Source organism: Oreochromis niloticus, linkage group LG16 (assembly GCF_001858045.2).
Source record: "Oreochromis niloticus isolate F11D_XX linkage group LG16, O_niloticus_UMD_NMBU, whole genome shotgun sequence".
Taxonomy (NCBI): Eukaryota; Metazoa; Chordata; class Actinopteri; order Cichliformes; family Cichlidae; genus Oreochromis; species Oreochromis niloticus.
Window position 1 is genome coordinate 23,297,799 of NC_031987.2, and position 14,997 is coordinate 23,312,795.

Here is a 14,997-nt window from a genome sequence, read left to right on the forward strand (position 1 = left end):
CTGCATGTGATGTGTTTTTCAATCAAAGCATTATGTGCATGTGTTTTGATTTCATTTTGAGATAAGTATTGTAAGGTGTAACAGAATATATTCAAGTATTTTTTTTATTTGCATTAGTATTTTTTTTTAAAGAATAGCATCATATGCACATATCCCCTTATAATAGTGAAATCATTTTGCTGTGTGACATTATACCGCAGGTCATTGAAGGAAAGGCAAGGAAATGGTGACGCATTCAAAATCACGTTGTGTCACTCTGATCTGTTGGTGGGTTGATTTAATGTGTTTTTGGGTATAGAGAATAATTTTTTCCCCCTTGAATTAGCAAGTTCACATTGACCGCAGACATTATATACAGGTAAGAATCTATTATATGTTCTACTATACACAATCTAAAACACAGTATATTATATTTAAGTTTCACCTAGTGACAGTTTTTAGAAATGTAGGAAAAGCACGAGTGTGCGGTCTTTTATTCACCTTTTATTTGGTTTTGTTTATTTTATAGGATAATAGGTATGCGTGTCGCAAACACTGGTTTGTCTGTGTTTTCATGTGAAGATAAGTGTATGTAAGAATCAGAGGTGCTGCGTTTGTGGAGAGGGCTTTTGGCGAGCTTTGGGATTTTGTGCTCCATTTCACCTGTCATTGCTTAGGGAAGGCAAGCAATCTCCCTAATGGCTAGAGTCAGGGGCCCTGGGAGATGAGAGGGGAGAAAGATTGTCAAGGGCACATTCTTAGACCTTTAAACATGGGTCTCAAGGATAGTTAGAAAAGCAGACACTTATTCAGCAAGAAAGTGTGCATAATTAAGGCTATGCTTCAGAACATAGCCCTTGGTACAGTCATAGGCAGTTTTATGGGTTGTACCAGTTGGATTAAACCTCAAGGTTTGAAGGTTACATTAAAACTGAAGGCACAAATCACTGCCTTACATGTACATGACCTTATCTATCTATCTTGCCTATGTTCTTCGTCAACTAAAACATTTAAAATCACTTTAAAGTACTAGCATGATTCTTTATTTACTCCCTTTTTTTCTTTTAACATCTATTTTTAATGCTATAAACTTCAAAATGATTGTTTTCCCATCTCATCAGGAACTTGGATACTTTGGCAGAAGCATTTAATACCCTCCAAATCCTCTAATTACCTCAACATGCAAAATGCATGAAGTATGGATTTCATCTCCTGGCTCTTCACCCATGTCAATCTGTTGGAATTCATGTTATTAGCATCGCTTTCAGAAACGGCAATGGTGGGGCGGGGGAGATAATGAGGGGGATGTCCCAGTACCACCAGTGGATGATCTAGTGGCCCAAATGCAAGAAGACAGGGCTGCCAGTGGAGTCCCTGTCAGGGAGCGTCTAGTGTTTTTGTGATCACGCAGAAGGGGACAGACATTGATTGTGTGCAGTCTGACACAGAATCACAGCAGAGTGGAAAGGTCAGGGTCAAATGGCGTGAAAGTAAATAAATTGACTAAGCAGCACGCAGTGTCCTTAGATGAACAATGTAGCCTGCATGTGTTTTTCATCATTAACTATTAATGTTAGTTGGCGCTGTTTTCTTCTCTCTGATCACAGTGGGTGACATACAGTGATAGTCTCCAAAGTCTTGTTTATTAAGGAGATGTTTACTAATGACAGACACGGTTTAGATATGTAAGAAGAGCATGCATTATTATGGTAAAAATAGATGCAATAGATGCAATGTATTTTTCTTGATGTAGAAAAATATATCTTGAGCCAGTATGTGTTTTTCCCCTGTAGACCTCAAACATCAAATATTTATTGGCTTCAGGCAATAATAATTAATCGTAATACATAGTTTTACTTTTGCTTATTTATTTGCTGTAACTCACCAAAGAATACAAAAGAATGTTTTCAGTTGGTAGTAAGTACCCTAAGGTATGTGTGAAAGTATGCTCAAGTTTGATCTATAAAAATCTGTTTTTATTTAGACTAATGTTTAGTTTTTGTAGTTCAGGCTCCCCTCACAGTAGGAATCTATGGTTCTTGCTTGGTTCTTGCTTTTCCTTTAATTTGCCATCCGTCTGTAAATGAAAAACACGTCACACTGTAAAACGTGTGGCACAAAACCAAAATTCCACGTGGGGCGTGGACTGCATATCAGTCAACTCAACAGCCGAGGTAACAAAGTCCAGGCACTTAAGTAGAACTTTCAGTTATCTGTATGCAACACGTACCAGATACCTGGTCAGACATGTTTTAGGTCTGAGCAACAGTCTGATCCGTCTGAATCAGATAATTTAAAATATAATTTATCAGACAAAAAACTGAAATCAAATGGAAACAGCCCCGGCTACAGTATTAGCATAAAAGTTAAGAGACAAAACAGACCAGTGCACCACTTGCATAAAGGACAAAACACACAGTCAAAGGCCAGGGCCAGCTGTGCCAGAGGTCAGCTACACTCTCTAGTCCCACCACACTGTACGGGGTAGGCTGGCAATCCTCCCCAGTCTCAGCAAGCCAACTCTTCCTTCAGCCTGTAGCACAAACAGTCGACCCCCATTATTCATGGGCATTAGGGACCACAATATGGTCTTCATTGTAAAACTCACAGGAGAACAAAAAGAACATCTACTTTAAAATATTGCTTAATATAAACCATCTTAAATCTTATAACATGCGCAGAGAAACAGGAAAATGCGACAGCAGTGTTTGCAGTGGGGCATATCAGTGGACTAGAGTGTAAAAGCAATCAAATACAATTGACCAAACCCAAACACGGTCATTGGCTCAGAGCAATTGTGAAACAAACCCAAGGAGGACCGGGTTTTTTGCACTCCGGGGAGCCTACGGATGTCCGAGCCCGGATGTCCGAGCCCGGATGTCCGAGCCCGGATGTCCGAGCCCGGGTCTCCTCCGCGGCCGCTTCATGCTCTGGGGGGGAGGGTTATGGCCTCCACACCCTCTAGCAGATCGTTACATGAAGAAACCTTTTGAACTTAAGCGTGCTCACGCACACAGGTGTACACACGGGTGCTCACATACAGAAACTATATCTTCCTTGGCTGCTACCTTAAAGCATATTGTGCACTGTCGGTCCTGCGTGCTGCTCAATAACATTCAATATTTAGTATTTACTGTTACTTACAGGTATCCAAGTTGCTGTCTCTATATTGTGTTGTTCTCTTTTCTTCTTTTAACAGGTGATCCAATGGATTTTCGCAGTGTCTTCTTTTACCGTCCCCCCTTCCCCTCTGTTTTCTTTCTCCCTTTCTGTATAATTGTCTGTCCAATTTGTAATAACTTAAAATAAAATAAAATAAATAAACAATGATAATATAGATGAATGAAGTGGAACAATATGGCATTGGCATATTTTCTCCACTTAAAAAAATAAATCCGTTGGGCTCTTTCCTGGCCTTCAGACAACAATTCGGATTGCTAAAGTACCAAACGGGACAGGCCAAAAAAAAAAAAGAAACAAACCCACTCTCAAATGGAGATGATTTAGTGTGCAGGCAGTACCAGTACCAGTTACATATACTTTGCTCCCTATTACTTAACACAATTATCTCAACTTTTTTCTCATTACATTTTCAAAACAAGCTTCTTGTTTTAGGTTTACGACATTTGAGAGGAGTTATTATTTTCACTGTGCAGTCAAACTGATTTGAGCCTAATAACACACACAAGACAATCTTACTGATGTATCCTTTACTGGTGCTTATCACACAGAAAGAGATGAAAGAGAAAAAAAAATACATCATTTATGCATCATTTATAGCAAAATACTCGAGTGTTAAAGGGTTTTTTGGTGCAGATGTCCATAAGTCGTGGCTGCAGTACTTAACCTAGTGCAGCAGACGAGAAGCAAGGACAAAGAGACTTTATTTGTCAGGTCATTTCAAATGCCATGACATGAGGTTCAGTTAATTTGGCACAAAGACAGAGACACTTTTTACTTTCACAGAGTACATTTCACAGCTTGTACTTTTCACTTTTACTTGAGTAGAAATGAAAAGTTGAATCAGTACTTCAGATACTTGTGTATTTTTTTACACAAGTATCTGAACTTCTACTTAAGTGATAAATGTGTGTACTTTTGCCACCTCTGCTTAAAAACCACTACACACCCACTCTCCACTTAACCTGCAAAACGCATCTACCCAGTATGGCCGTCCATTTAAAGGTTCTATGTATGACACTTTGAACATAATGATAGCAGTGAGCAGCTATTTGCTAGGCAACTGCAGTGTGGTAATGAAGTCACACTTTCTCTGTCTGTCATATTTTGAGCTAGTCTTTTCTATGTTTTGGTAGATCTGTGTTTGACCTATGTTAATGAAATTAAAGGTAACATTTTTATCAAAACATTTCTGCCCTGACAGACATTACTGTCAGAATTTGCCATAAAAGGCAAACCTATCAGGTGGAAATGAGTGCGTCAGTGATGATTTGAATACCACACCCTGTATGAGTATTGCTGACCATGGGCATCCCTTTATAGTCACAATTTACCCATCTCGTAAAGGCTGCTTATATCATGATAACGTACCATGTCCCAAACCAGAAGCCGTCTCAAACTGGTTTCATCATGAAAATGACACTAGTGTACTACAGTGGTATCCCCAGGCACCAGATCTGAATCCAATAGAACACCTTTGTGATGTGGTGTGGAAAAGGATTCACAGCATCAATGTGCACCTGACAAGTTTGCAGAAATTACGTGATGCAATCATATCAACATGGAGCAGAATAGAGCTTTTTCACAGCAGACTTTTTGACTTGTCGGAGCAAGAAAAGCACAGGTGAAATAAATTTCATTAACAATGGCTCAGTTTCTTTAAGTGCCCCAGTAAGCCATGACAGAGAGCCAGCACGCACAGCTGGAATTCTCATAAGCTGAATGCAGCCATCATTAAGACACCTGTGCTTTTCCTGCTATAACATGTCAAAATGTCTGCTGTGACAAAGGTCTGACTTAAAGGAGTGCTTCCAACGTCTCGTGGAATACATGCTTCAAAGATTTGAGACTGTTTTCTGAGCAAAGGAAGGCTCTGGCACATATTAGTTCCTATGGTTCCCACTGTGAACGTGCAATCCAGAAAGTCCTGAAGCTAATTTTAAATATTCTACAAGGATACAAACAGTTAAAGGGTAAAAAAGGAAAGAACCTTGCAAGAAACCCTGCCACAACTTGCAAAATGGTTGCGCCTACTCATTTGTGGTTACTTTTAAAATATATGCTGCTTCCAGAAAAATTTATATTAACCACCAATGTGAGAAAAAAACAGCCATGCATAGCACATACAAGGAATCGCTGCATATTGGCTTTACCCAAACATTGGGAGCAGGGCCAGCAAAGACAATGGTGACAAGTCACTAAAGAAACGACAGGAAAGAAGGAGATCAAGATGATCGAGCAGGTAAGTATCTCTATTGCCACTAACATGGTTTTGCTGTGCCTACTCAAGAACCAACTTCCGGGCCTGAAAAATACCCCGCATTATATCCTCTGCCTGACCCTTACAGTTTCTGGGAGTGATACTTGTAACATGAATGCAGAAGTCTGAGAGACCAGCGAGTCCCCATAGACTTCAGTTTTTAAATGCTTATGCTTAATGTCTGGTACAAAATACAGGTTCAGCCTTTATGAATAACTGGTATTATAAGTTAGCTGCTAACAGCTACCCTTCACATCTTCTCATTGGAGCAGTGTTAATTTTGTTGATCAGTAAATTTTTTTCATAGTTTACATTAACAACCATTTTTTTCTGATGAAAATAAGACGATAACTAAATAAACACTATTACACAAGGAGAAGAACTAAGATAAAGTGTAGTGATACTAGATTATAAGCTATTTTATTTGCCCCAGAAAACAGCACAGCTTTTTTTGAGAAGGGAGTGGCTTTGCCATGGAAAACACTAAACATATGGAAACAAAACAAAGAGAAGAGCAGACATATATATTTTGCATTTGATATAAACTAAAATAACACATAATTTTTAAACCGTGTGTACCAACTAGTAAAGCTACGACAAACTTCTACGCTTTATATTTTGGTCAACTGAATCAACTCTAAACTTTGTCTACTATAATCCCATGATATTTAGCTGAAAAAAAACTAGACTAAAAACAATTTCAATACTTTAATTATGACTAAAAGTAACATTTTAAGTCAAAATTAACACGTCATTTTTGTCTGAACACGACCTCTTTTGTGCTACTGGGTATTGTGTAAAAACTGTGCAGGAATTTTGTGCTTCAGTTTTGATTAGTGAAATTTTAGCACTTTAATATTTTGATACTTAGAACAATTAGCAGCTAGGCTACATTTTATGGATGACACTTGTATGGATAACACCTAGCTAACCAAGCTAGCGTTAGCTGATAACTTAGCACTCCAGGCTTTCATTTGAACCCTTTGCAGGGCTCAGTTAACATTTTAAATGTTAAAGAGACTGTAATGAGAAAACTGAAAGACCAAGCAAGTACAGCTTGTTTAAAAGGATTACAGGAGAAAGTCTCTTCTTTCTAAAATGACATTGCATCACGACTTAGGTTTGCTAAGATGCATCTGAACAAACTGCAAACATTTGCAGATTGATTTGCCGTAATGCACAGTGCCCATTTTGGAAAAAACAAAAACAAAAAAACAAATACAGAATATCAGTACAAACTCCTCATACCAACTGTCAAGCACGGCAATGGAGGAGCGATTACCAGACCTTAACTAGACTGATATAATTGTGGCAGGGCATCAACTATATACTGACGGAGGGTGTTCTTTCTTTTATCGTGACTGGATACGGTACATCAGTGACAGACTAAACAGGTTAGATTGACTTTAAAGGTAGAGTGGAATCATATTTCGAAGAAAACTACTTGCACAGCTCATCCTTTTTTTGTTTAAGCCTAGTCAGTACCATAAAATGTATTCTGTATTCAGCTGTTAAAGTTTTCTCGTCTTTTTCCTAGATGCAACAGCCATTTATTTTCTACATCTTTCCCCTGTTAAAGTCACTGGACTCCAAAGCGTTCTTGAAAAACATTCCTATTTTTGTCTGACTATCCGAGGTTTAACAGACATCTACAACAAAGGTGAGGGAGATTTAATTGACTTAAAACTGTGTACTGAGTCATCACTTGTCACACGCCCCATCTGAACCTCTTTAAAAGGCGCTCCTCACTCATTATTTTGATACAGCTGTAAGCCTCACCTTTTGTGATCAAAAGTTTCTTAATATCACAATCCCCAAACTTATCCTTAAAGACAGCGCTGTATCGTTATACGCGTTTCATCTCCTCAAAAACTTCTTGTAAGCGACTATTGATGCGATGGAGTTGAACTGCTTCCTTTTGAAATGCTCACCTCAAAGGTGCTGAATCCAAATCTGAGCTGAGCCACAGGGACTTTGCATGGAAAATCAAACACTGTTTCAAGCACTTCCAAGCTCTTCATCAGTAGCTGCTGATGTTCAAGGCTCTTCTAAACCTCCCCCTGCCAAACCGCATGTAAGAACTGCTAATTTGTTCACCTTTTGTCACTCACTTAGATATGCAGCACACAAAACCTACGCACACATACGCATGTGCAAAATTGCACAAAGCATAGTATTTAAATAGATGGCCAACTTTTTTTTTTACCTGCTCTTCTTGAGCAGGAGTGTTTTTTCTCAGCCTTGGCTACTCAGTTTCACTTCAGTTAAGAAGCTTGGACAAATATGTTCTCATAATGAACGTGAACAAATTCTAACAAAACCATACTTTTTGTCTCTGGAGTTGGATGTGGGATGAGTTTATGTACTTCAAAAGTATCTGAAACAGGGCATGATGTTGACACTAAGTGTTGCAGTTATTGGGTTATGGATGTGCTCTACAGCTGAGTGGAAAACAGCTGGACTCTGTCTGACAGATGCAGCTGGAGGAAGGCAACATATACGGCATCCATCTATCGACTGTAAGTGCAGCTATTTCCAGTCGAAGCCCCGTGGAATGGCATCAACTCGATTGGAAGCGAACTAGCTACACTTTAATTAGGTGTGAAAGCTAACAGTAATTTTATTCTTGTCAAAGTGCTTTGGCCTGCGTGAGGAGAGTCCCTTCATAGAGGACGGTGATGGAGAATAGCTTCCATTAATGAGGGGAAACACAGCAGGCAGGAGCAAGAAACTATCACTTAAAGAGCTAAGATGGTGGCTAATATCCATTGCCTACAGAAAAAAGGGATGGGATGACACATTATAATAATGCACAAGTGCAAAGTAAGCATTTTATGGTGAAACAAAGTAAATTTCTTCATAAAGGAAATATGCAGTAGAACTGATTCTTAAGCGATTTTTGTTTCTGATGGAAAGTTTACAGCTTCATTATTAGACTGTCCGCATGTCAAACGTCGATTTTTTTTCCAAAGGCTGAAAGACAAATTCAGTATTTTTACAACAAGATGGTTCCTTTCAGCAAGATAAGCAGAAAATTCCTTTTTTAAATATCTCAGTGACTCAGAGTATTCCTAATGTTTATGCCTGGACTTTTTGGGAAGTATTCACATCTTTTTCTTTAGGACTTGATTCCCAGACAAATGTGAGAACACGCCTGTTTTATTTAATTGTTGTATTTATTATTGCTCTGTATGCTGAGGGCAACATGGGTTATATTGGATGTATCAATGAATGATCATGCACACGCCTAGAAATATTTCAATTTTGATTCTTTTCCTCCATCCATCCATCCATCCATCCATCCATCTTCATCCGCTTTATCCGAGGCCGGGTCGTGGGGGCAGCAGCCTAAGCAGAGAAGCCCAGACCTCCCTCTCCCCAGCCACCTCCTCCAGCTTATCCGGGGGAACACCAGGGCGTTCCCAGGCCAGCCGAGAGATATAATCTCTCCAGCGTGTCCTGGGTCTGCCCTGGGGCCTCCTCCTGGTGGGACATGCCCGGAACACCTCACCCAGGAGGCGCCCAGGAGGCATCCTTGTCAGATGCCCGAACCACCTCAACTGGCTCCTTTCGATGTGGAGGAGCAGCGGCTCTACTCTGAGCCCCTCCCAGATGGCCGAACTTCTCACCCTATCTCTAAGGGAGAGGCCAGCCACCCTTCGGAGGAAGCTCATTTCTGCCACTTGTATCCGCGATCTCATTCTTTCGGTCACTACCCACAGCTCGTGGCCATAGGTGAGGATAGGGACATAGATCAACCGGTAAATTGAGAGCTTCGCTTTTACACTCAGCTCCCTCTTCACCACGACGGACCGGTGCAGCGTCTGCATCACTGCAGCCGCAGCACCAATCCGTCTGTCGATCTCCGGCTCCCTTCTCCCATCACTCGCGAACAAGACCCCAAGATACTTGAACTCCTCCACTTGGGGCAGGAACTCATCCCCGGAGTGGGCACTCCACCCTTTTCCGGCTGAGAACCATGGCATCAGATTTGGAGGTGCTGATCCTCATTCCCGCTGCTTCACACTCGGCTGCGAACCGTTCCAGTGCGAGCTGGAGGCCTTCACCTGATGAAGCCAACAGAACCACATCATCCGCAAAAAGCAGAGATGAGATTCTGAGGCCACCGAAGTGAAGGCCCTCCGCCACTTGGCTGCGCCTAGAAATCCTGTCCATAAAAATTATGAACAGAACCGGTGACAAAGGGCAGCCCTGGCGGAGCCCATCACCCACCGGGAACGAGTCCGACTTATTGCCGGCAATGCGAACCAAACTCTTGCAACGGTTGTATAGGGATCGAATGGCCCGTAGCAATGGGCCAGACACCCCATACTCCCGCAACACCTCCCACAGGACACCCCGAGGGACACGGTCGAATGCCTTCTCCAAGTCCACAAAACACATGTAGACTGGTTGGGCAAACTCCCATGCACCCTCAAGTATCCTTGAGAGGATAAAGAGCTGGTCCAGTGTTCCGCGACCAGGACGAAAACCGCATTGTTCCTCCTGTATCCGAGGTTCGACTAGCGGACGCACTCTCCTTTCCAGCACCCTGGCATAGACTTTCCCAGGGAGGCTGAGGAGTGTGAACCCCTGTAGTTGGAACACACCCTCCGGTCTCCCTTCTTAAAGATGGGGACCATCACCCCGGTCTGCCAGTCCAAGGGTACTGCCCCTGATCTCCACGCAGCATTGTAGAGGCGTGTCAACCAGGACAGCCCTACAACGTCCAGAGCCTTCAGGACCTCGGGGCGGACCTCATCAACACCAGGGGCTCTGCCACCAAGGAGTTGTTTAACTGCCTCAGTGACCTCTCCCCCGGAAATTGGCGGGTCATTCCCCTCATCCCCAGACTCTGCTTCCTCCTCGGAAGGCGTGTCAGTGGGATTAAGGAGGTCCTCGAAGTATTCCTTCCACCGCCTGACAATTTTCTCAGTCGACGTCAGCAGCGCTCCGCCAGCACTATACACAGTGCAGGTAGAGCACCGCTTTCCCCTCCTGAGACGCCTGACGGTTTGCGAGAATCTCTTCGAAGCAGTCCGAAAGTCTTTTTCCATGGCCTCTCCGAACTCCTCCCACACCCGAGTTTTTGCTTCAGTCACTGCCCGAGCCGCATTCCGCTTGGCCTGTCGATGCCTGTCGGCTGCCTCCGGAGTCCCACAGGCTAACCAAGCCCGATAGGACTCCTTCTTCAGCCTGGTGGCTCCCTTCACCTCTGGTGTCCACCATTTGGTTCGGGGGTTACCACCACGGCAGGCACCAACCACCTTTCGGCCACAGCTCAATGCAGCAGCTTCGGCGATGGAGACGCTGAACATGGTCCATTCGGACTCAATGTCCCCAGTCTCCCTCGGAATGCTGTTGAAGCTCTGCCGGAGGTGTGCGTTGAAGATCTCGCGGACTGGGGCCTCTGCTAGACGTTCCCAGCACACCCTCACTACACGTTTAGGTGCACCGGGTCTGTCCAGCATCCCTCCCCCCCCCCGCCACCTGATCCAACTCACCACCAGGTGGTGATCAGTTGACAGCTCAGCCCCTCTCTTTACCTAAGTGTCGAGAACATATGGTCGCAGGTCTGGTGATACGATTACAAAATCGATCATCGACCTGCGGCCTAGAGCGTCCTGGTGCCACGTGCACTTATGGACACTCTTATGTTTGAAGAAGGTGTTCGTTATGGCCAAACTGTGATTTGCACAGAAGTCCAATAACAAAACACCGCTCGGATTCAGATCAGGGAGGTCGTTCCTCCCAATCATGCCCCTCCAGGTCTCGCTGTTGTTACCCACGTGAGCATTGAAGTCTCCCAGCAGGACAACAGAGTCTCCAGGTGGGGCACCTTCCAGCACCCCCCCCCCCCAGGGACTCTAAGAAGGCTGGGTACTCTGAACTGCCACTCGGCGCATAAGCGCAGATGACAGTCAGGACCCGTTCCCCGACCCTGAGGCGCAGGGAACAAACCCTCTCATCCACCGGGAAAAACCCCAATGTGTCGGCAGCAAGCCGAGGGGATATTAGAATACCCAGCCCGCCGCCTCTCACCAGGGGCAACTCCAAACTGAGACAGAGTCCAGCCCCCCTGTCGTCCACAATCTGGTCTTTAAGTCTGACGTCATTAGTTGTTTCCAGGTCAAAACTCTGCTTCAGGTCCCAAAGTCAAATGAACACTGCCACATCACTCAGAGTTAAAAACTGTCTAAATTCTTTCATCTTTAATAAAATGATCAGCGTTGCTGCTTTACCAGGTGTAACAGTTAAGTTTAACATCCAGGCATCCATGAAAACAGAATTTATTAAATTTAACTGAGTTAGAAGTTAGCAGGAAGTTAGCTCGCTAGTTTCCACCTAAACACAATATAGCATGTTTGGACTGAGGGATTTCTGAAAAAATTAAAACGTACAGCTCTGCTATCACTTCCGACATAAATGAAGACAGGAAAGTAAACAGCAGTGACTTTTGTAGGGTTACTGAAGTTGGGCTAGCTGGTATATAACGATGTGCTAGCTACACAGCTATGTTAGCATAATATAAACACACTGAAGATAGAGAATGAATGCTAACTTTTTTTCACTCGATAAAAGTTAACGTGAGGGTTACCGATGGTTTGGGACAAATGCAGTCGCATGGCAGGATGCTGTAAATGGACCAAACTTCAGTCGGGAGAACAACTGAGATAATCCATCCACAATACGAGGTTAGTCATTAATATTCTCCTGCGTGGACTGGGCTGTAGTTACATTGTAAGGTTTTAAAAACTGAGCTTTAAAATGAATAGTGGTAATGAAAATCGAAAGAGGCCGACAGTGATCACTGACTGTTTTTAGGGGCTTGTTCAGATTGAAAAGAACAAGATAAAGACGCATTAAAACATGTTAAAAACACAACAGCCTTAGTAGTTTGGACCCGGAAGCAGGGTTCGTACTTCGTTACTTAAAGACCAGATAGTCACCATCAAGAAGCTCTGCAGGCACGCATCCGCTCATATCGTACTTAGATTCTGAATTTATTCCCTATAAACCTTGCTTTCTTAGTCATCTGCCACTGGGTATGAAATAGCATAAGTGAAGACACGAGAGCACTGTCTTGTTCTGTAATTGTTAGCATAATGAGAATATCTGTGGAACTTCTACCCAGCAAAAGAAAAAAGAGCCTTGTTGTGGAAGTAGACAAAGACAGTTGGAAAGCCCAGAGTCTTCAGGGAACTCAAAAATCAATATTCAGTAGGCGTTATTACATCCAGATCCAGTGGTGAAGTTGATGTTTTGATGTTTTAAAATAAAACTTGATCTTTATTTTTCGACAATGGGAGGGTTAGAGTTACGGTGGATCAGGCAAAGGGTTGAAAAGTTCTGTGTGGGCACTTCTGAGGTCGCAGTTACATACATGACTTATTTCTTTGAGAGTACCACTACTTACTGCGTTTTCCTTGGTCAGGTTGATTCTTTTGATATTCATCAGGAGCACTGATAACTCCTGGGCAAAATAGCTTTTCCCATTCATGTGTGAGAGGCTGTATTTCTTTATTGTAAATAATAAATAATGCAGTCCTAATGCAATATTAATCACTGGCGAATTTGAGAAGGTGTTTGAAGCTGTGGTTTAGTCCACACAAGAAAGTTACAATTTTTACCTACCTACCTTGATAACTGGATTGTTCATTGGGGCAGATGATTTATCACGTTAAATCAAAGTAAGACCATACTATAGCTTGGTGCAGGCGGTTTCTTTCATGTTCCACATAATCATTAGACTCGTGGTTAGTAGGCAAATCAATAATGCACTTGAACAATAACGGTGAGCACTGATTTCATATTACTAATGATATAGAAACCTTCAAAGATTGTATATAAAAGATGGACTAATAGCTAAATGGAGGTAAGTCTGTTGATCACAAAAAAGAAGCATTTTTTTTAAAACAGTGGCTTTCAAACAATTTGTCCTCAAAACACACCAAAGAGAATATCTGTGCAAAACGGTCTCTATGAAATGTCATCACTTCTGTCAGGTTAAGACACTTTTGATATGCATAAGCACGCATTTCTTTTTCTTTTCAAAAATCTGCACTAGTGTATAACTTCTCTTTATTAGTTTATCACTTTCAAACAATCCAACAACCACTTTTGCTTCCTCTGGTTATATTAAATGCTCTTAAAAACAGACCAGGTTTCTCTCAAAACGAATGTTTGGTTTCTAAGTGCTAATATTTCCAAGGAATTGAACTACTAGTTCTTGATTCCCATCCCTGCAAGTGACTTAACTTAAGCATGCAGTATCTTGGGCTTTTCTTCTATTCAATTAAATTTTTTTATATAGTGCCAAATCACAACAACAGTTGCCTCAAGGTGCTTTACGTTGGTGGTGTACCAGTGGCTTCTGTTTAAGACTATGTTTCCTCCTCACCGTCACTCAGCCATCCTGTTTCCCTGGCTGCTTGGGACAGTTTGCCGGAGGACAGCTGGGCCTACGCTACCTTCGGTTGCATCGGCTACAGGGGCCTGGCTAGCTACGGGTTTTTCAAGGGTGGAAGCCGAGTCTCCAGTTAATCTTATATAAGATATAAGAAGTTTTAATTAAATTGCTATGCAGACAAGCTACACAAAAACACCACTGTGTGCTGGAACAGGAAGTGAGAGCGAACACCAAGTGACAGCGCCACCCAAAGGATGAAAGCCTCCTTCTGGCAGGATTAGTTTGGTATTTTTTTCTCATCTACAACTTAGTCTTAATTACTTGTTTCAACAAACAAAAAGGCCATTCTTAGAAACAATGGGTGGTGTCAGAGTGGCCACATCAGATTTTTAGAGGCCTATGTCACAACAATATTATAACATGCTAAAAGCATCAGGGAATTTTCTTGATTGTCAGTGAAATTCAGTAACATAAATACTTAGTAAACCAAATAAAATCCAAACATCCACAACTGCCACAATTCTTTAACACCTGCAGTCACCAACAGTCTTGTATGGACAGCGACAGAGATTAAGTCCTGTCCAACCTCATCAACTTTATCCTGGGCCTCCACAGGTGTCTGTAGCCCTGCCTCATAGAATGACGGAGCTATCATAACACATCACGGCTCAGAGTGGAAGAGTGGCAGCACCCAGCTAGTCTACTGTACAATATAGGCCCCTGGGCACAAAGATGGGGTGGATCAGATCATTCCCTTGATGCCAGGGATGGCTCTCTCAGGGCATGACAAAATGCTTTGTCTGCATGTGACTCCCACCAGGTTCTTTCTCACAGGGGTCAGAATTCAGAGCGGGAGAATGACCGCATGAATTGAAAGTGGCCAGAGGGAAATTGCAGGGGGAAAAAAAAGAAAGGACGTATGTGACGTGGCTGTGGTTAAGTTGATTTGTTATGTACTGCGGACCCTGCTGTTGCCCCTTTCCTGGTGTTGCTCACAAAAGTGTTCTGCCAAAATCCCTCTTGTCGCCCCAGTACCTCAGGCCCTGGTATGATTGACACCCTGTCACATTATCTTATGACAGCACTGGTGCAGAGAGAGAGAGTGCTAAGAAGTGATACTGGGACACACGCACATGGTTACACATACATACCGGCACAAATGCATGCA